General features: G+C 45.8%; 1 protein-coding gene across 1 annotated transcript in view; it reads left to right on the top strand.

Annotated features, from left to right (window-relative positions):
• The window catches only part of LOC119394219 (uncharacterized), a 273,711-nt gene that overhangs the window by 70,467 nt on the left and 183,082 nt on the right, over positions 1–20,162 (top strand). The window lies entirely within an intron of this gene.

The following is a 20,162-nucleotide window of genomic DNA, read 5'->3' as shown; positions in this document are numbered from 1 at the left end:
TTTGCCTCACGAATCAACTGCCGCATTTTTTTTAACCGTGAAGTACGAGCGGAGTTACAAGGATTTGTCGCACGCTTCAGGCGCTTTCTCTCTTCTTCCGTACGAGTGAGCGCGCTGCAAGCTATGCAGGGAGGGGGGGGGGGGATGACGAGAGGGCAAGAAGATGCGTTCTTTCGTCAGCGAGCGTCATGACCTTGAGCACTTTCTTTTCTTTCTTTTTTTTCGATCGCGCGGCTTACTTTCGGCGTGATCGCGAGCGTGCCCGCGGCCGCCGCAGTAACTATGCAGCTCACGATGCTCAAATAAGTCAATGGCGGTGGACTTTGGTTTTATGGCGCGGTCATTTGGGTTTATGGCATGATTTGTAGAGAGAAGAGGGAGCGATTTCTAGCCCACTTTTAAAATGAATTGTAAATTCCAGGCCGCGTGCAGCGCTATAATGTTTGGCTAGTGCGTTCTCAGGATCTTCGACTACCGATTGGCAGTGTTTTCTGGCCATGCTGAAAAAGTGTTGCAGGGCCTCCTTGAGCGGCCTTCATGGTCATTTCTCAACATTTCGCAGTACAAGTCCAGCTGATCAACTCCGCATCCCTCGTGACACAGCTTCCCATATAGGTCGGCTAGCGTACAGATATGAAGAAAGACAGGAAAATGAAACAAAAAATCACAGTTTCGCCGCAAGGGCGAAGCAATGAATGCGATAGCAAGAAACTAATGCTATACGAAGTGAGGCTCGCCAATGGATACTCTCAGTTTGAACAGCGCTCTTGTTACAAAGGCGGCCGAAGCAGCGAAGGAAACTAGCGTGCTTCAAGTGTCGAGCTGTGACACTTGATAGTTCGCGCTCATCTTCTGTTTGTTCGTTTAGCGGCGTCGTTTAGCGGCGCTCCGTAACATGAGCGCGGACATCACGGTTAAAGCTTGAAACATCCCTCTTGTCCTCACCACGAGAAAACCACGCGAGCAGACAGCGGAAGGCCAAGGTTCTCCTTGCGCAAATATAAGAAGAAGCGAGCGAGCACGCCGACGACTTTTAAATGCGCTCGTCGCGCTCCTAGCGCCATCTCGCTGGTAATGAAGAAACGCTTATGAGCGTCGGCCATCTCTGAGTCCGTCCAACGGCAAAGGGTGTGTATATAACGCTCGCCGTTAGCTATGCGGAGGACCTGCGTTCCGTGGCGTAGTGGCTAGCGCCACTCGCTGCGGAGCAAGAGGTCCCTGGTTCGATTCCGCGCTTCGGAAGCATTTTTCTGAATTATTTTTCTTTGGGGCTTATATATATATATATATATATATATATATATATATATATATACGGTGCATGACGGCGACGGGGGCGGACATTTTCCAGCCGACACTGTGCATATAATTGCTATCGCAATAAAAAGAAAGTAAAAAGGAGGACGGTAAAGAACGAGCACGAATTTACCTCGGTCGGGTTCCTCCGGGGAAGACCATCTACGCCGAGGAGATGCATCACCTCCGCCTCGGGACCTCACAAAGGTCCCAGCTCTCGGCATCGGTTCAATTCCCCGGATCCCCCCTTTTTCTCGGACACGCTATAGACTACGCACGTCAAAGCGACAGAAGGTCCAGCCTCCGCGAGCTCGAGTACGTATTGGCTGCTGCAACACATCAAACGCCTAGAGACCGCAGCTAGACGCCCCCTCAGGGAACTGACAAACCTGGTTTTTGTTCGTTTTTGTTTTTCGTTCTAGCATGCGTGCAGAACAAACTGAAAGCAGGCACGCCGATGCCTGTAGCGCCAACATCGCTCAATAAAAGCGTGGCTTGTATTGATCGAACCGCTTCGGCGCTATGGGAGTATAGGTCGTACGAGCAAGTGCTGCGAGTCGAGGTAACGAACGATGATATGCACGTGACGAACGAAAACAGTGCTTTTGGCAAATCAGTATTACCGAACACCCCAACGTGAACGAAAAGTCACGAAAGAGAAAATCTGGCATTCACCCGTTTGTGTACACTCGTAGAAAAAAATTTTTGAAAAAGAGTATGCGCTACTCTTTTCGGTGAGTCCTGACTCGCCCCGTATACGACTCTCTTTAAAGAGACGCGTTAACTCTCTTGTGGGTCACACGACTCTCCGAAGCGAGTGTAATGACCTTCAAAGAGAGTTCACGTGTCTCTTTAAAGAGATTCATATACGTGGCAAGCCAGAACTTTTAAAAAAAAGAGTTAGAGGACGACTCTTTCGTTTTTCTTGGTGTGTAGCACAAAGCTGCAAGAAAATTGACATAAAATTTTGAAAATGAGAAGTTTTTTGTTTGACAAAAAATTCCGGATCAGGATGAATTTGTCTGTCAACTAAGAAGCTTTTGTTTCAGATAAATTCGTATGGATTTCCTTGTGGCTTTGTACTGCACATGGGTGCACCATAATTTTTCCTTGCAGGAAATGCTTCGCGAAGTCGGCCGCTGAAGCGACAAGTGATCGGAATATGGCCTCAAATAAACTAAAGGCGAGTGTTATCCGATGTTTCTTACGGGAAAGCAGCAACGTTCAATTTAGTTTAGGTATAAACATTCGAAAGAGAATGAGTAGTCTATCCAAAAAAAAAAAAAAGGACATGTATGCGGAGCTGAAAGACGAATTGTTTTACTTCAACACCGGCAATGTAAAAAAGAAACCTAATCTATAGAGCACGCGTCTAATAGGCATTGATTGTCCAGAAAATAAATTATTCGGATCTTCCGCCATTCAAAAGTGAAATTTCAATTACATCCTTCTATTGTTTTCGAAAGAAAGAAAAAGAGGAAGAAAGCAAAAAGAAAGAAAGAATCATCAGCACTTTTGTTTTGCTGGTGTTGCCTGTGTGTTAATATCGTGAATGTGTTGGGTCTCTGAAGGTATAATCAGCAGACATACAAAATATATTCATATACGAGGTATTGAACACTTTACAGAGAGTAAGCTTAGAATGCCTAGTGAATTTGTCCAGTAAAACTCCGCGCAGTCGGGTTCGCTTACCATCAATATACATGTAACCTGGCAGAAAGGGAGCGAGGCATATTGGCAATATTTCGCACAAAACGTATCTTCAGATTCCCATATCGATACACTAATATTTTACGAGCTGCCTTCTTCCTATGCTAAAGAACAATCAAAAGAGACAACACAAGTCGGCTTTTGTGGCGCGAACACTCGACTTGTTAAGCTTATAACGCCCTCGAGATCTTTCAAAAGAAAGTTCTCGAGAGATACCTTTTCAGTTTGCTAGCTTATAACATAAGGGCCGCCCTCCTTCTGTTTTCATCTGCAGCGAGAGAATCTATATGGAAGACGACGATAGGTTCACTTCAGATACGTGTCTTGGTCATCCAGCCGCAAGCGATGTCGGAAGTGCGTCTTCGCTCGGTAAGGACACTCGAACGGCGTCTCTGAACATTGCTTTTCAATTCTTAAAACAACGCCCGGGGCGCTGTGTCATCTCTGCCTGGCTACTCAAGCGAAACCCGCAGTCGGCACTCGATGCACGCAGGGTTCCATGCTCGAGCCACCCACTGAGAAGCTCTCCAACGAGGGCCTCAAGATTTTCCTGTCGCCGGAAACTTCCTAGGCGCGCGAGTCATTCGTCTCGGCTAGCACAAATATGTCCCCAGCGGAAATTCGATTCGGGGAGCGGGACCAAAGATTGATTTTAAGAAGCAGGATGATAAAATAGCACAGTGTTATAAGAAGTTACGCTAAAATATATATTCTGTTGCCGTGACGCTTACTTCAGGAAGTTCCGTTTGTCCACCCGCACGCGTTTGCATCCGCTTAGCGCCAGATTTGTTGCTTCGTTTCTAGGATTCAATTGTTCAACTTTTCACACGCGCTAGTGTACGCACGCGCGAACTATGAAATGATGTTTCGTAACACCGTAAAATCAACGCCTTCTTTTAGCCCACTGTTTGGCTACTTACTGCCGCCTGGTAGATTACACATATTGTACCAACGGGTATGTATTGGGTGCGGTCCATCATTATCATCGCAATCATCATCATCCTGTCACCGTGATTGCGTTAGTCACCCGTCGTCTTCGTCACTTTGCCGTCTGCCGCCGTCACCTAATCATGCATTCACAAACATATCGTCATCTTCATGTGGATGTTGTCACTTTATGTGGGTCCATCTGTCATTCCATAGCCGTCACGCCATCGTTGTGATACCGTGGCCGTCAAAACGTGTCATACTTGGCCGTGTGCACTCAGACTTCACTGCCATTTCGCTGACCAAGCCTGTGCTCTTTCTAGAGTCACATCATCGATTCCGAACAGTCACATTTTCTGGCAAAGTGCAAAGAACAGAAAGCGTCTGTATTCATACGTGCGTTTCCGATTGCCTGAGGCGGTAGCCAGCCGAGACTGCATCGAAACGTTTCCGTCATTACCTCGCACGTGCTTGAGCGCTTTACGTTTCATTAAACGACGCAATTCACTTGCGTCATTAACATCTCATTTGCGCAGAATGACACTTCATTTGCGCCGTTTCGTGCGAGCATTTAGGTCATTAGCGTGACGCTTGCATAACATGTGCCTTAAAATGCGTGCCAATATCACGGAAAGGTTCGTTAACACCGAGTCACATATATCACCATGGAATTTCTTTCTTGAGAGCAGGCGAACACTCGCCATGGTTCAAACCATGAAGTGTGTTTGTTTGCACTCACAAAGAAATGTATGGCCATCGCCAAACGGTGCTCCGTCAAACCCTGGATTGTAAGGACGAAGTGCGCTGATTATCATATATATATATATATATATATATATATATATATATATATATATATATATATATATATATATATATATATATATATATATATATACAGTAAACGCTCACTTGTACGAACGTCGGTTTAACGAATATTTCAGAATAACGAACTTTTAGAAAATCCCCGGCGATTTTCTTGTGCATTCTATGCAAAAATCTTTCAGTTAAACGAATTTCAGAATAGTGAATTTTTCAGTTGAACGAACTTGATCCGCGGACCCAGGCTCATTTTTTAAATCAATCAACGAAGTTTTGTGCACTGCAGCACTGGCATAGCCGATGCGAACCGCCACTAAATCGCCCATCCATCGGCGGCGGCGCGACATCGCTTGTGCATGCAGTGCCGCCGAGGCAAAGCGGCCGTGCATGTGACGAAAACGAGCAACGTGCGCATCAGTTCGCCCCTTCTTTTTTTGTCTGTCTCATCGGCATCATCGGTACTGTGCGGCCATCTTCATTTCGGGAAACAGCGCATTTCACGCGCCGTGCGCTTTCGTAACATCAACCAGAAGAAGAGTGCGACGAGGAAGTCGTAACGGCTGAGGCAGGTTCAAATCCTGTAACGCTAGCCGAGGCGGTAGAGTATGTTAGAAAGTTGCGAGACTTCGTGTCTCAGCAACAAGCTGTGCCAGAGGCAGTGCACAGAAACGTAAACTATCTGGAAAGCTTTGTCTCTTCTTGCGCTTTAAGGGCACCAGTCCAAATGAAATTACAGATTTCTTTGCAAAATAAATTGAATTTCGCACTTTCGACTCTAATGTCTGCTGTGCCCAATGCTGTTCCATATTCTAGTGAATAATCAGTTTAGTGAACTTTCAGTTAAGTGAACTATTTCCTTGGGTCCCTTGAAGTTCACTCAATTGAGAGTTCACTGTATATGGTTTCCTAACGTTTCAGCTGGTGGGCCAGCCTTTGTCAGAATGAATGCAGTACATGTTACACACTATTTATAGGTGTGTAGCTTCACAATGTGGCGCAGTGCACCACAATCAATCGTTCTGCGCATCGAGAACAACAAGTTATAGGAGCATGGTGGACACAACACTGCGAATAACAATATGAAAAAACAAAGGTATCGCGTCAGACAAGAAACCGCGTCACTGGCCAGTGAGATACTGCGACACAAGAACATATCATATTCATTGGCGCCGTGCAAGGCGTACATAGCATAGGAGCGCACTCTGCGAATAGCAGCGGGCAAAAAAAAAAAAAACAATAATAACAATAACTGAAAAGAACACTTTTCTCTAAAGAATGCCTGTCCAATCCAACAAAGGCAAGTTTGTGCCAGCATGGAAGTGTGCACTGTATACTATGCAAGTATAGTATACAGTGAGTAAGTATAGTATAGGCGGAGCGCAGCGGCTCGCTGCTCTCCGCGTTCGCTCTCTTTCGTCCTCGTTCGCTCTGTCGGTTACGCCGACGACGGCGATGCCACTCAATGTAGGAACGGGCGCCTAAGAGCTGCGCTCTAAACGTACTATATTACAGGCTAGTTCCACCACGGTCATAAATCAGCCACTGCTAGAATAACCCTTCTTAAACCTGATCATTCATTAGCGCCCGTATTTGCACAAACTGACAGGGGCGTAGCCAGAAATTTTCTTCGGGATGGCCACCTCCTTGATCTGAAGTGGGGGTCGGGAAGGCAGATGTGATCGAGTGTCATTTTGAGCTCTGTATGCCATGGCAAAAAAAAAAAATTGCAGGGGCCGTCGTCAGGGGGGGGGGGGCACGGGCCCGGTGTGCCCCCCCCCCCCCCCTGACGACGCCCCTGCAAACTAATGCCTACAAACAGAGTTATTTTCCCAGAACAGTGACACACTGGAGAACTCACTACCGCAGGAGATTTTCGCAAGTGAAGTTACTGCAACAAAACATGACAGTTATTTATTTAATGTTTCATGTTCACATGTAGTGTACTCTTTTTTTAACGGCGAAGCTGTTTAAGATTAGCGGTAATTTGTGCGGCCTATCAAAACACTATCATCATCATGAACGGGTATGTGCCACAGAAATTGGGCAAATCCCACTACTGACCAGTGGTTCACTAAGACAGATAGAGAGAAAGCTATACAAAGAAAGAGAGAGAGAGAGAGAGAGAGAGAGAAAATTGAGAGGTATAATGGGAATAAAGAAATAAAAAGATAGAAAGACAGAGAACAGTACAGAAAGAGAGAGAAAGGTATAGAAAGAGAGACACCGAAAGAGACAAAGAAGCAAGAGAGAAAGAGATAGAAAAAAAATAGAAAGATCAAGAAAGCAATAAAAAGAAAAAAGAAAGCCAAGATAAAGAAAGGGAAGAAAGAGAAATAAAGATAGAGAGAGCAAGAAATAAAAAGAAAGAGAAAGAAACAGATACAAAATAGAGACACAAGAAACAAAAAGAAATAAATAAGTAATGAGAAACAAAGAAGGCCACCCAGCTGCGCTCTTCCTTCAGGCTTGGCACGACTAGTGCTAAGCTTCCATACTAGAGAGCGGGAAAGGCAACGGCGGCTGCGAGAAGAGCCCGAAGCGATGGAAGCCCTACACCAACGACCACGTGTCCGTGCATCTATGAGAGGAGCGAACGCTCGGTTCTGGAGTTTGGACATCCGTGCCGTGACTAACAAAGCTAAAGCCTAGCAACAACCTAGAAGCAACCACATTAGACTTCAGAATCGTCCAGTTTCCTGTTTCAAAGCCTTGCGCAACAAAGTGCGAGCTTCGACAACCTTTTTTTCCTGCTGTTACCATTGGCTTGAGGTTTATCTTGCCCCTCCTGCGGGGATCCAATTCTTTGTCGCAGTATGTTTAAATAAATAAATAAATAAATAAATAAATAAATAAATAAATAAATAAATAAATAAATAAGAAGCTAAACAACCTACGCATTGCTAATAAGAGTGGGTTTACATCATTTTCACTATCGTCATCATCATCATCAGAACACTCAGACGCACAATGTCGCGCCCTTGTGCCCGAAACCACGAAAGACGTACAGGAGCACGGCGAAGCAGGAAACAAAACAAAAACATTTATCAAAAATAATAAGCCAACGAAAACCAGTGCTTCAGACTCTTCGTTTTGTACGCTTCCTGGTGTGTCGAGCGGGCTCCAGGAAAACGTATCGCTCTCTTCTGCTATACTGGTCCGTGGAAAAATGAAATATAGACTGCTGCGAGCAACATTCAGAAAGAGAACATTCTCGTCGAGAAATACGTTTTCTCATAGGTACGTGTCGAGTGGCGCGATCCTGCGCTTCGCGATCCCTTCGCGGTCGGCTTCCACTCCTGATTGAATCCGGAACTCAACACTGCTGGTGCGGGAAAGTCGGCAAACCAAGCTATGAATCACGCTCGAGGAACGCCGATAGATTGTTTCCGAGGTTCAGTTTCTCCGCAGGATTCAGGGATCACTACAGTTAACGTCTGAGCCGGATTACTGAGAAGTGAGATGGATGATGGTTTCACCGTGGTATAGCAAATGTGATACATCTATTTCGAATAATGTCGACTAAAATGGTCGACAGTGTGTGTGTGTGTGTGTGTGTGTGTGTGTGTGTGTGTGTGTGTGTGTGTGTGTGTGTGTGTGTGTGTGTGTGTGTGTGTGTGTGTGTGTGTGTGCGTGCGTGCGTGCGCGTGCGTGCGCGTGTGTGTGTGTGTGTGTGCGCGCGTGTGTGCGCGTGTGTGCGCGTGCGTGCGCGTGCGTGCGTGCGCGTGTGTGTGTGCGCGCGTACATGTGCGCGTGTGTGCGTCTGTGCGCGCGCGCGCGTTTGTGTGTGTGTGTGTGTGTGTGTGTGTGTGTGTGTGTGTGTGTGTGTGTGTGTGTGTGTGTGTGTGTGTGTGTGTGTGCGTGCGTGCGTGTGTGTGTGTGTGTGTGTGTGTGTGTGTGGGCGTGCGTGCGTTCGTGCGTGCGCGCGAAAACATTTAATTCTCTCACATCCCGTTAATTGAATGTGCTCACATGCGCTTAAGTATGCATAGCTCGCTGCTCTTCTCGAAGTGCCGTGACTATTCCTTTCAGAGGAATGATAGCACTGGAAGACACAGACAAGAGAGACAAATTCATGTCTTCCAGCGCTATGATTCCATCCTCACATTTATTCAACGAATTAGCTCAAAAAGCAGTACCGTCGAACTATTTACATGGTTTCTAAAATGGCATCTATGTTGTAGTTACATATCCAGCTCTGAACCTCTTATCCAGAGAAATAGAAGGGGTGAAATAGTATTTCTCATCAACGACATCATCAATTTCAGTTAGAGTTATCACATTAAACGAAGAAAATATGAAATATAGTTAATTTCGAATGCAAAATCCGAATTCACGAAGGTTCTCGCTCATAAGTACTTTTCGCCGTTGGTCGGCTGTCTTCGCTGTAACATATTATGTTCGCTATTATTACGCCCTAGGTGGCTCATTGGTTACGGTGATCGGCTGCTGACACGAAAGACGCGGAGTCGATCCCGTCCGCGGAGGTCACATTTCGATGGAGACGAAATGCTAAAGGCTGGCTTGCTGCGCCACCACCAGCTTCAGCTAAATAGCGGCTGAAGTGACGATATGGACGCGTTGCAAGAGGCAATCAAGAGTTGCAAGATCGCTTACCTTCTTGTGAAATGCAGCCTACAATGTTTAATCCACGCGAATTAATGTTACGTTGATATTCGTGTGCAAGACTGCTTGCTTCACATAGCCGGGCAGGGCAGGTATCCGTTACGCTGAGGCACGGCGCTCGGAATCGTTACACAGGGCTCAGAGAAAGATTGGAAACACGATGCGCGCTATAGCGGGAGAAACGACGCGGAATCAACGGGGCAATTACCGCCACGTGATCACGTGGTACAATATCCTAGAAGAGCACCGGCCACGGCTCGCCCTGTAAAGAAAAATGAGGGGTGGATATCGGAGGCATCTGGTGTCCTCCATTTTCTCAAACGCTATGGAAATCGGATCACTCCTTCATTCGTCCGCTGGAACTGCGTAGGTAGGAACCCATAATGAGCGATTTTCAAACATAGCTCTCGTCGCGAAGAGGGCTTGTCAATGTGCCATGTTGGACTATTACTGTAGCATTAACAACACGATGACTCTGGATAACGCAAATGGCCGTGCCAGCAAACGGCCGGACTGGAAAGGCGCGCGAAGGTTCCTTGTTACAGCCTTCGCAATGCGTCTGTTTCCAACTCCCGCCACACCACCGTGTTGTCGCTGCGATCCTGCCGTTGCTAAGACGTTGCTAAGGTCCCTAGATTGACCCTTCTTGGGGGCGCTCCAGGCAAATAAGCGAGGAGGAAAAGGAAGGGTGTCGCTACCTTGAAAACGTCTTATCCAGGGACTTTAACCGTTGCTAAGGAGCCTATATGTAGGCTCCCTAGCCGTTGCGTTCGCGACTGCGGTCCATGCAGAAGTAGACGCGAGCGTGCTTACTTCTCGGCAAGCAGCAAGCAAGCAAGCAGCATAACGTATACGGCTAGGGAGCCTACATATGTGCGCCTCCGTGCCGACGGAGGCACGGAGGCGCGCACATGTAGGGAGTGCCTCGATGCCCGCTAACTACGGTAGGGTCGCTGCGCCCCTCGCGGTGAGCTGTGGTGCTAACCGCGGAGAAACGCTAACACAGCGTTCAACTCGATAGGGAAGCCCGTAAGACGGAACGCTCGCACGCCTTTCCAGTCCGGCCGTGCTATAGTTAGCTAAAGGTGTGGAACCGCCTTTGTGTGTTCCTGCGTTCTTATCCTGTCCGCGTCTGGTTCGCGCTATTGCTTGCTGTACTTATTATTAGATGATCGATATCAGTCCTCATTTTGTTAAAGAGAACAACAGCGCAAACGCATTTTATGGAAACGCTCATAATTTTCTCTATTCGCGTTCGGCGCTTGGGTGTATTCAGATGTAATGTGGGCGTGCCCCAAAGTGAATGAAGGTCGTATACGCGCGCGAGAACGTGAGATAGTACGCACGCAAAGCGAGTTTGAGAGTGATCATTGGTGGCGTAAAGAATTGCCCTATACGGCTCGATGGAAACAGGCCGGCGCAACATCTCGAAAACCTTCGATAATGGCGTATATTCTATACGACTGAAGTTTTCTGTAATATCCTGCGCCTCTGCAACCGTACGTTTATGCGGTCGTGTTATATCTGTCAAAGCAGGATAACACGCCTCTCATGAATTTTACTTTCATGGGGACTACATCTACTGCTTGCCATTTAACATAACGTTTACTGATGTATTGCCTAACCTGTTGCCATACTCCATTTACTCATTGATGACATTAGATCACATGCAAGTTCCACTAAGTCATAACGTTGTATTTCTAATAGCAAATGTGAGCCCTGACCGAGTTATTGCACGTCGCTTTGGCTTCCCGTGTGCAATTGTTTCGATACGCACTTTGTAACCCTACTGATTCAGGCCGCATGTGATTTACTGCAAACAATCTACCGCGTCACTAATCACGTGATGCCATCGGTTCTGTCAGTGCCCCGTAAACCGCACGTTCCATGGGTCTTCCAAGCCAATCCATCTAAATCGTAACCTCTGCGTGTCCGAACCACGATATTCTTGTGACGGACACCTGTAGTGAAGAACTCCTGACTAAATAGGGTCACCTGAAGTAACTCTAGCGCACATATAAATAAGATTACAGGGATGCTTATTTTTTTCATTTTACCTCTGTCGAATCCCGGTCGCTGTAGGCGGGACTCGAACAAGCGACCTCATGCTTAGCAGAGCCACACCTTAGCCGCTAAGCCACTACACGTCAGTCCTCGCTCCTAGGTAACTCCTTCCGAATAGAATATTACACGAAGACAATGGTTTCGAAACGTAAGAAGCCACTAAGACGATCATACCTCCCTCGTCGTCTTTGTCCTCCTCTAATCGTTGCCCGCTTTGTCTATTTGTTCTGTCAGAGTCGCAGTACCGTATAGCTAACGAATAATTACAGAGGGAATGAATGAATGAATGAATGAATGAATGAATGAATGAATGAATGAATGAATGAATGAATGAATGAATGAATCAATCAATCAATCAATCAATCAATCAATCAATCAATCAATCAATGTAACTTTATTTTCATGAACAGAAAACTGAAATACAATGATTATTTGGACCGATAGCCTAAAGTGGCTAGTGGCCGGTCCAATACAACGTGTAATAAAGAATGTACAGAGCAGCTAAGAGGAAAGAAAAAAAAGCGATCATATAAATACATACATATACACGTATACACTTGCTCTTGTAATACATACATGCTTATTAGCTTGTAACTTATAGCTTGCTATACATAGGAATTTATTAAAAAGAACACAACGAAAATCAAATTCTACTAACACACATACAGGTTTACATGTCTTGAATTGATATAAAAATGACCTGCACGCTAGGCTGAAACTATGTGCAGTTTTAATCTCAACGGTGCTACTCACGTGAACGAGCATGAATTCCAGTTTTATATTTATTCACTGGGAATACGCGAGAGGTCGATCGGAAGGTTCTTTAATTTCGGCGGGCTCGGTATACGAACCTACAGAGGCATTTAGGGCCACGCCGAGGATTACCTGGAGCTTAGGTATAGACGCAACAACAATAACGTACTGCCTCGCCAAGCGGCTTGAAAGAAGTAGTGCACGCTTGTTTGCATATCGCCTGGCGTTGAAGTGTGTTTTGTACAGGCAGTATGCTAATCCTCTTGGATAACATGGCAGAATTTCATTGCACGTGGCTTCGCAGAGTTCGAGCTGTTCACGTTGTCCAGCTCTAAGGCGTGTTCACGCAGAAGCTAATGCGCTCGTGCATGCCAGCTTCCCAACAAGTGGCCGCTGGGTCACTACCAATAAGTTTCACGGTGCGGTAGTCTTCTACGCCGACGAAATTACCCGTAATACGTGGCTCTAGCCACTCGCTTATACCGTGCGTCGTAATTTTCGAACAAGCTTTGTCACAGGGAGCAGCAGATGGAGGAGTGCTTCTATTTCCCGGATACTGCAAAAGGCTCTGCTACTATCCCTCCATAAAAAAATACTCTAACGCAACGAATAGAAGAGTAGATGAGAAGCCGAACAGGAGTGGACGACACTATGGTTGAGATTAAGAGGATTTAAGTAGGTGATTTGGTTTTTCCCCACCGAGCCACCGTTCCGTTATATATATAGCGTTCCAAGAACACGTGGAGGCTATCAAATTATCATACGGGTCACTCGGTACGAGGGACACTGCGTCTCGTTAACTTTTGCATAATGTTTAGGTTGTCGACAGATGCGATGCTTGAAGATAATAAACTGCAGCCGGTATTATTCGAGTAAACGACCCGTGATATCACATCCCTTGTGTGTTTCAGTCTGTGTGTTAGTACGAGCCTCTGCATAAGCCTTGTATACTCGCTACGCGCGTGTGCTGTAGCACTATTAAATAAGAGTGCTTCGTGCGGCGGCCATTTTTACGTTAATTCTTCTCAATGTTTCTAATATATGAATTTTAGTTTTTTTTTAGCGCTTTATTCGCACTATTTGGCTGAGCAGCGTGTGTGGATTTTTCAGGTCCATTCTGCATCCTTATCAGATGAGCTGCAGCTTCGTGATTCGATCATTCATAGATAAAGCTAGGGAAATTGCTCATTCGTTCCCTAAAATAAACCCATGGAGTTTTTATGACGCGCCTTTACAAGACATTCTTTATATCAGTATTCATAAATTTAATGAAGGCAATATGATTTCTCCTTCCTTTGTCTTTTTGCCTGAAGAGATCTTTTTTAACCACACTGAGAAAGGGCTGTAAGACACAAATATATCAAATGTGTTGCTACATGCGCAATTTAAGGCAACTAATGCAGCCGATCACGGTGCAGTGAATGTGCTAGCCCTATTGCTCACACCTTGTAGGCTACGATCAACACTGTTTCGTCCTTTAGTAATCGGGCAAAATAGTTTAAAAGAAGCATATTAACCTTGCACTGGGCAAACTCAGCACTGCAGTATGCTAATATAATATTTCTTTATTATTCACACAGAGAAATGGTCCTGACCGCGTGTCCCCTTGAGATCTTATTTTACTAGCTGATCTTACTGCTCAAGCATTTACATACCTAAACCAGGGTTGCCAGGTTTGGCTACTTTACGTCAATTTGGCTATTTATTTTTTAGGCCAGTGGCGGCAGAAAAATCGTCTTGGCTACTTGGCTCCTCTCTGGCTACTTTCTTGTCCCCTCAATTTGGGCAAAATTATCAATATCTGGTGACATCGAAGCCGCTGGTGTTCCGAGTATATGGTGCCAAAACATGGCAGTCAAAGCATGCTTGCAGCGCCAAATATTGAATTTGGCTCTTTTATTACGCAGATAATGACCTTCAATGAAAAGGATGGCGCAGCGGCCTAAGCAGGCTTTAATGGTGGCGATCATAACATAAATATAAAAAACTATACATTTATAACTTGCCAGTCGAGCAGGCCTCGCGCACACAAAAACAAGATTCTTTTGGATACCTGAAAGCTGGAACTCCGCGAGAAATGTTGCATGAGGCCTCATTCACCAGATCAGCCATCGCTGAACGCGGCTTTAAGCCACAATTGGATGTGAACAGGAATCGCAAGCGCTCCGTATCCACGGCGCTCTGCACTCATCGACATTAGAAATCAGGTATCCAACATTTCAGGTGAGCACTGAAACACCAGCACGCAAGAGGCAAAACTGGCAACACAAGCGCTCACTAACAGTTGTTAGTGAGCGCTTGTGTTGCCGCCTTTGCCTCATGCGTACTGGTCTTTTAGTACTCTCTTTAGAATGTCGTGCCAACTTGCCCACCAATCAATCCTTCTAGGATATCTGACGAACTGCTTGTATCATTTCTTAGGCTTAGGTACGCACTGCGACTACGGATTCGTCATCACGGGAGAAATTATTGTGAAAAGGCTACAATTTATGCTTCAATGTCAGCAACAGTGATTTTAAGCGCACTCATCATGCCGTAGACTCATTTTTGTTGTCGCAGCTTCTAGTTATTTGCAAGACGCGCGAAGAGAGAGTCGTTTTTTCAACAGCGCAAACGTTATACGGCACCATGCATGAAGTGATTGCTAAAGTCAATCATGTATGCTGGAATCTCAGGAATTATATCTTGAAGTGTTCGTGCTGCACATGTGCACATTTTCGCCGAAGGGCTTTTTCATTTAGCCATTTAAATAAAATGTGGAAGCTGTTTCCACACATGCGTGGCTACTTTTGGCTACTTTTACTGCCCTTTGCTCAACTTGGCTACTTTGTGGTTAATCTTTTTTACATTTTCTGGCTATTTTCTGTCTTTTGGACCTGGCAACCCTGACCTAAACCATGACGAGACATTCGTATAGCTTACTGTATCTCAAAATGGAGGATATAATTATCTTTGGTTCGCTCTCCCATCTGGCCGCATGAGCATCAAAACATGCTGTTCGGCTAGTTGGTTCACGCGTGATAAAAATGGTTAAGACTCAGCCCAAGGCGAAAAGAGTTCAGGACAGGAGAGAGTGTTAATTGTTCCTGTCCTGAACTTATCTGGAATTAGGTTGCGTCTTAACAATTTAGATCAAGCATGAGTATCAAGCAGCAGGAATGGTATGGTCGTGACAGCACCTGTAATATGTATGAATTTCCTAGAGATATTCAGCTTTCTTCCAGTGGCTATTGATTAGACTGAACACAAAGGGCAATCAAACACAAAAGCTAGGAGTGAACTTGAAAGGTGCCCTACAAAGCCTCAGTGCCAAGTCATGCACATAGTGTCATCAGCAGAGACCGGATTTTAGGCAAATGCCTATTTTGTTCCTTGCGCACCTATCGCGTCACTTTGATATATGAGCATGAATTAGAGGTTAAGAAGGGTTTTTATAGTATTTTTATAGTGCCTATAAATGCCTATTTTTGCCGTTTGTGCCTAAATGCTTACAAATTCATATAAATGCCTATTTTCAAGATTGGCGCTTATATTAACACTATTTAGCCTCAAGTCTCGCTCCCGGGCGCAGTTTGAGACCGTTATTCATGTTACCGCGCAACAGTGACTGTTCGGAACTATGGCGTTCAACTTAGTCCTCTAGTTCAACCAACTCTCGGAAACAACCGCTAGCAGCCGTGAAGTGGGACACGCCGGCGAGTATTCGCCGCCGTAGAGACACGACGCAAGAGGTTCACGAACGCGAGACCGTGGACAGCCGTCAACGGAAAGGAGTGACGACCAAAAAAATGTGCAGGCGGCTTCTGTTTTTGTAATTTACATTGTAGGGGGTTAACTGCATAAGCGTAGCCAGAAATTTTTTTCAGAGGGCGAGGGGGGGGGGGGTTCAACCATACTTTGTGTATCTTTGTGCGTGCGTTTGTATGTGTGCGTGCATATATACACATGCAAAACTGAAAACATTCGGAAGAGGGGAGGGGGGACCCACCCCACTGGCTACGCCAGTGGTTCACTGCCAGGGGAGCAACTAGCTCTACGCGATTCGACCTGGCCAATAGGAGGAATCCCTCCCTTCTGGTCTTTCAGAGGTCTGAGTGTCTGCTCTTGCTCTGCCCGTCTCAGTCATGCCGAGAAGACACCCAGGAGTGTGTCGAAACGACAGTGGACACTTGACCCACCGTGCAGCAGAACACGGGAGAGACAGTGTTCTGCGACTGTGCGGGACAAAGCACGGCTATTTTTAACTGTTGGCGCCTTTGTGCCATCTTAAGCAATAACATTTTTGTTTTCCTGTCGTAGACAGAGGTCGCGCACGTCTTCGTTTGAAATTATTTGCATTTACGCGAAAGTTTATTGCGCCTATATTTAAGATTTTGGAAGCATAAAACGTTGTTTTGTCTGCCTATTTTTGGCGCCTAAAACGAGCTTTTTTAATGCCTAAAAATCCGGCCTCTAGTCATCAGCGTCGACATACTGGACGTAATATAAACAAAACATCTCCAATCACACGGACCGAACGGGGCAAGACAGCTGAGAGCGAGAGAGAAGTGAGAGGCGGAGGGCAAAAATGAACACATGCCCACGCATGTGTAAATTTGCACTCTTTTGTGATTACTGACAACTTCACGATGAAAACTATCGAGTAGGAAAAGAGGAGTTGCTTAGAGACGTATAGGCACCATTATCTTAAATAAACACATTTATTTTTTTAAAGGCGGGACGGTGAATTGAATTACGCCTGTTACTTTACACTAGGCTAGAAGGAAGGAAATAAAGTAATACGAAGTGGAACGCGCGCGCACACAGCTGCTTTTAATGGGCAGTATAAGTCTTCCGCACAGTTTAGGGCACTAACAGTTTCCCGTGCGGAAGACGGTCGAATCTGTCCCAATATCCCCTCTCTGCCATCCGATCGACTTATGGGGGCGTGCGGAGGCACCTTCAACAAACGTAATAATTGTTGGGGTTTAGCGTCTCAAAACCACGATATCATCATGAGGGACGCCGTAGTGGAGGGCTCCGGAAATTTCGACCACCTGGGGTTCTTTAACGTGCACCTAAATCTAAGTATACACGGGCCTCAGCATCTTCGCCTCCACCGAAAATGCGGCCGCCTTGGCCAGGATTCAATCCCGCGACCTTCGGTCAGTAATCGATCACCATAACCACTAGACCACCATGGTGGGTATCTTCAACAAACAGGTCTGAGCTTTCAAGGCACCCCAAGACGATGAGTTGAAGCTGGACGGTGTTGTCTTAATGCGTAGTACATAAAAGTGGTGGTTTTCTAGAGCAACGTAGTGAGTGCCGAAAAAAAGTTAAAACAGAGTGATGTGCGCCAGATGATTAGTTTACAGACACCAAATAATTCATCCAAGTTCCAGCCATCGGTTAGATTCGGGGACGAAGGACGGTCGTAATTTTGAATGTAAGGCAGGTGCATTCAACTTGCAATTGCTTTAAAACTTGCATGGATCTACTGTAGTAACGTTAGGAAATTAAAAATCCTTTACTTTCCAAGATATACTTTTTTTTTCCTGTTCTCAGCCCACACACTAGTAAATTTGAGAGAAAACGTTTGATTGCATGAAAAGTAATATGTCTATTCGGTTGGGGTCTATTGCCGTAGTGCACCAAAGCGAAATACGTAGACAAGAAAAATGCTACGAGGGGTTGTATTGAGCAGAGGTGCACGAACGGTCCATGCCTTCCTTTTGAAATAAATGAAGTACGTTGGGCGTAGCGTGAAGACTAAAACCACAATTCTGACTGGCGACGAATTCGTGCAGCTTTCAGTGACAGCGATTGGTTGTCAGGAGGGTTCAAAGTAACTGCGAACATCGCTACGTTTCCGCGTGTCGCGTGTGTGCCCAAAGAACACATTCTTCGCAGCTTCGAGTGCGCGACCTCATTCACACATCCCGGATTCACTCCGGACTTGCGAGATTGTTAGTGAGACCTCCCAAGGCAGAACCGATGTAAATTATGTTCATACTTCATACAGCTTTCTAAACATTTCATTTCACAGAATAGCGAAATACATTAAAATAGCGAAATAGCAGCAATATCGGACGACGCAAGCTCGGCCTCATAGCTGTCAGCTTATACCGGGTGTCCCCGCTATCTTTAGCCAAAGGTTACAAAATACAGCATACAGAGGTAGGCGAGTGAAATGAGTTGCAAATTACTGACAGCCACCTTGCGCACTACAAACATTTTTTGTAATTATTTATTTTTGTTAATTCTAATTATTTAACTAAACTGCTAAATATTGACTTTAGGCAAGAAACGCAACTTGCAAAGTTCGAGAGCGTCTTCACAAACCCCCATTGCATTATTTGCGACAAAGAAAGTTTCATGTATGCTATTTTTTCCATGCTGCAAAAAAAAAGCCCACGAAGTAAAAAAAAAACCATGTGACTACCGCATTTGCGCGCAGCGAACATGCTGCTCTCAGTCGTCGTTTGAGCAAACGCAATCAGCTGCGGCCGCGACTCGCCGGCTCCGCTGAAGCGGTAGGCCGATCAGTTGGCGGTGGTTTCTTGGCCCGCGTCAGCCAGTTGGCATGCGTGACGGTGCAAGTTGTACTGAGCGCGAGCCAAGAAAACACCGCCAACTTATCGGCCCACCGCTGCAACGGAGCCGGCGAGTCGCGGCCGCAGTTGATTTCGTTTGCTCCAACGACGACTGAGAGCAGCATGTTCGCTGCGCGCGAATGCGGTAGTCACGTGGATTTTTTTTTGTATTTCGTGGGCTTTCTTTGCAGTTTGGAAAAAAAATGGCATACGTGAGACTTTCGTTGTCGCAAATAATGCATTGGCGGTTTCTGAAGATGCTCTCGAACTTTCCAAGTCGCGTTTCTTGCCTAAAGTCAATATTTAGCAATTTAGTTAAATAATCCTAATTAACAAATTAGTTACAAAACAAAAATTGTCTGCAGTGCGCAAGGTGATCGTAAGCAATTTGCAAGTGATTTCACTCACCTGCCTCTAGTACTGTAAAGATAGTTGGGACACCCGGTATATGCCACGAATACGAAAGTAATCCGTGACGCCTGCTGAGGTAATGATTTAACGTCCCAAAACCCCGATATGACTATGAGAGACGCCGTAGTAGAGGGCTCCGGAAATTTCGGCCACCTGGGGTTCTTTAACGTGCGCCTAAATCTAAGTACACGGGCATCAAACATTTTCGCCTCCATCGAAAATGCAGCCGCCGCGGCCGGGTTTCGATCCCGCGACCTTCGGGTCAGCATTCGAGCGCCATAACCACTAGACCGCCGTGGCGCGGCGCCTGCTGAGGTAACGCTTGCAGGAAGAATCTGCAACTCTTGCAGGAAGAATGTTGATAATGTTGATTGGAGTTGATTGCACACAGAGTCACGCCGCATACCTTAATGCATTGAAGACATCTACAGATTCTGCTGACTCCATCGGTCGCGTCGAAACGACCCACAACCATTTCGGAATGTGCTTTCTAGGAATGTGTCATGCTGGAAAGTCAGAAAGAACCAATGATGCCAAAGATATACAGTAGAAAACTACGTTATTCTTATGCATAACTCTGCTGTCCCCGGATACATCATTCAATAGCACAAGAAGTGGTGAATAGAAAACAAGTGATATCATCAGTGACGAGAACATAGTTCGCACAGTTTACGTACACTTATTGGGTGGTGGCTTCGCGAGTGAAAATCCAGTATCAAGGCGACAAAAAAGAAGAGAGAAATAGATGAAAAGGAAACGCAGGGAGGTTAACCTGGCGCGAGTGACCGGTTTGCTACCCTGCACAGGTGTGGGGAAATAGGGGTAAGAAAGAGGACAGAGAGAGAGAGAGATAAAATGAAAACGAAAAAAAAAACACGCACACATGCACACACGCAAGACGTTCCAGTCAGAGCCGTTCTGAGAGACCGGTTGAACGCAGAAAGCGCAGTAGCGCTTGCACAGCCTTATTCTGTGACGTTG

This window comes from Rhipicephalus sanguineus, chromosome 5 (assembly GCF_013339695.2).
Source record: "Rhipicephalus sanguineus isolate Rsan-2018 chromosome 5, BIME_Rsan_1.4, whole genome shotgun sequence".
Classification (NCBI taxonomy): domain Eukaryota; kingdom Metazoa; phylum Arthropoda; class Arachnida; order Ixodida; family Ixodidae; genus Rhipicephalus; species Rhipicephalus sanguineus.
The sequence above is the reverse complement of the archived record's forward strand: the minus strand, read 5'-3'. Positions and strand labels throughout refer to the sequence as shown.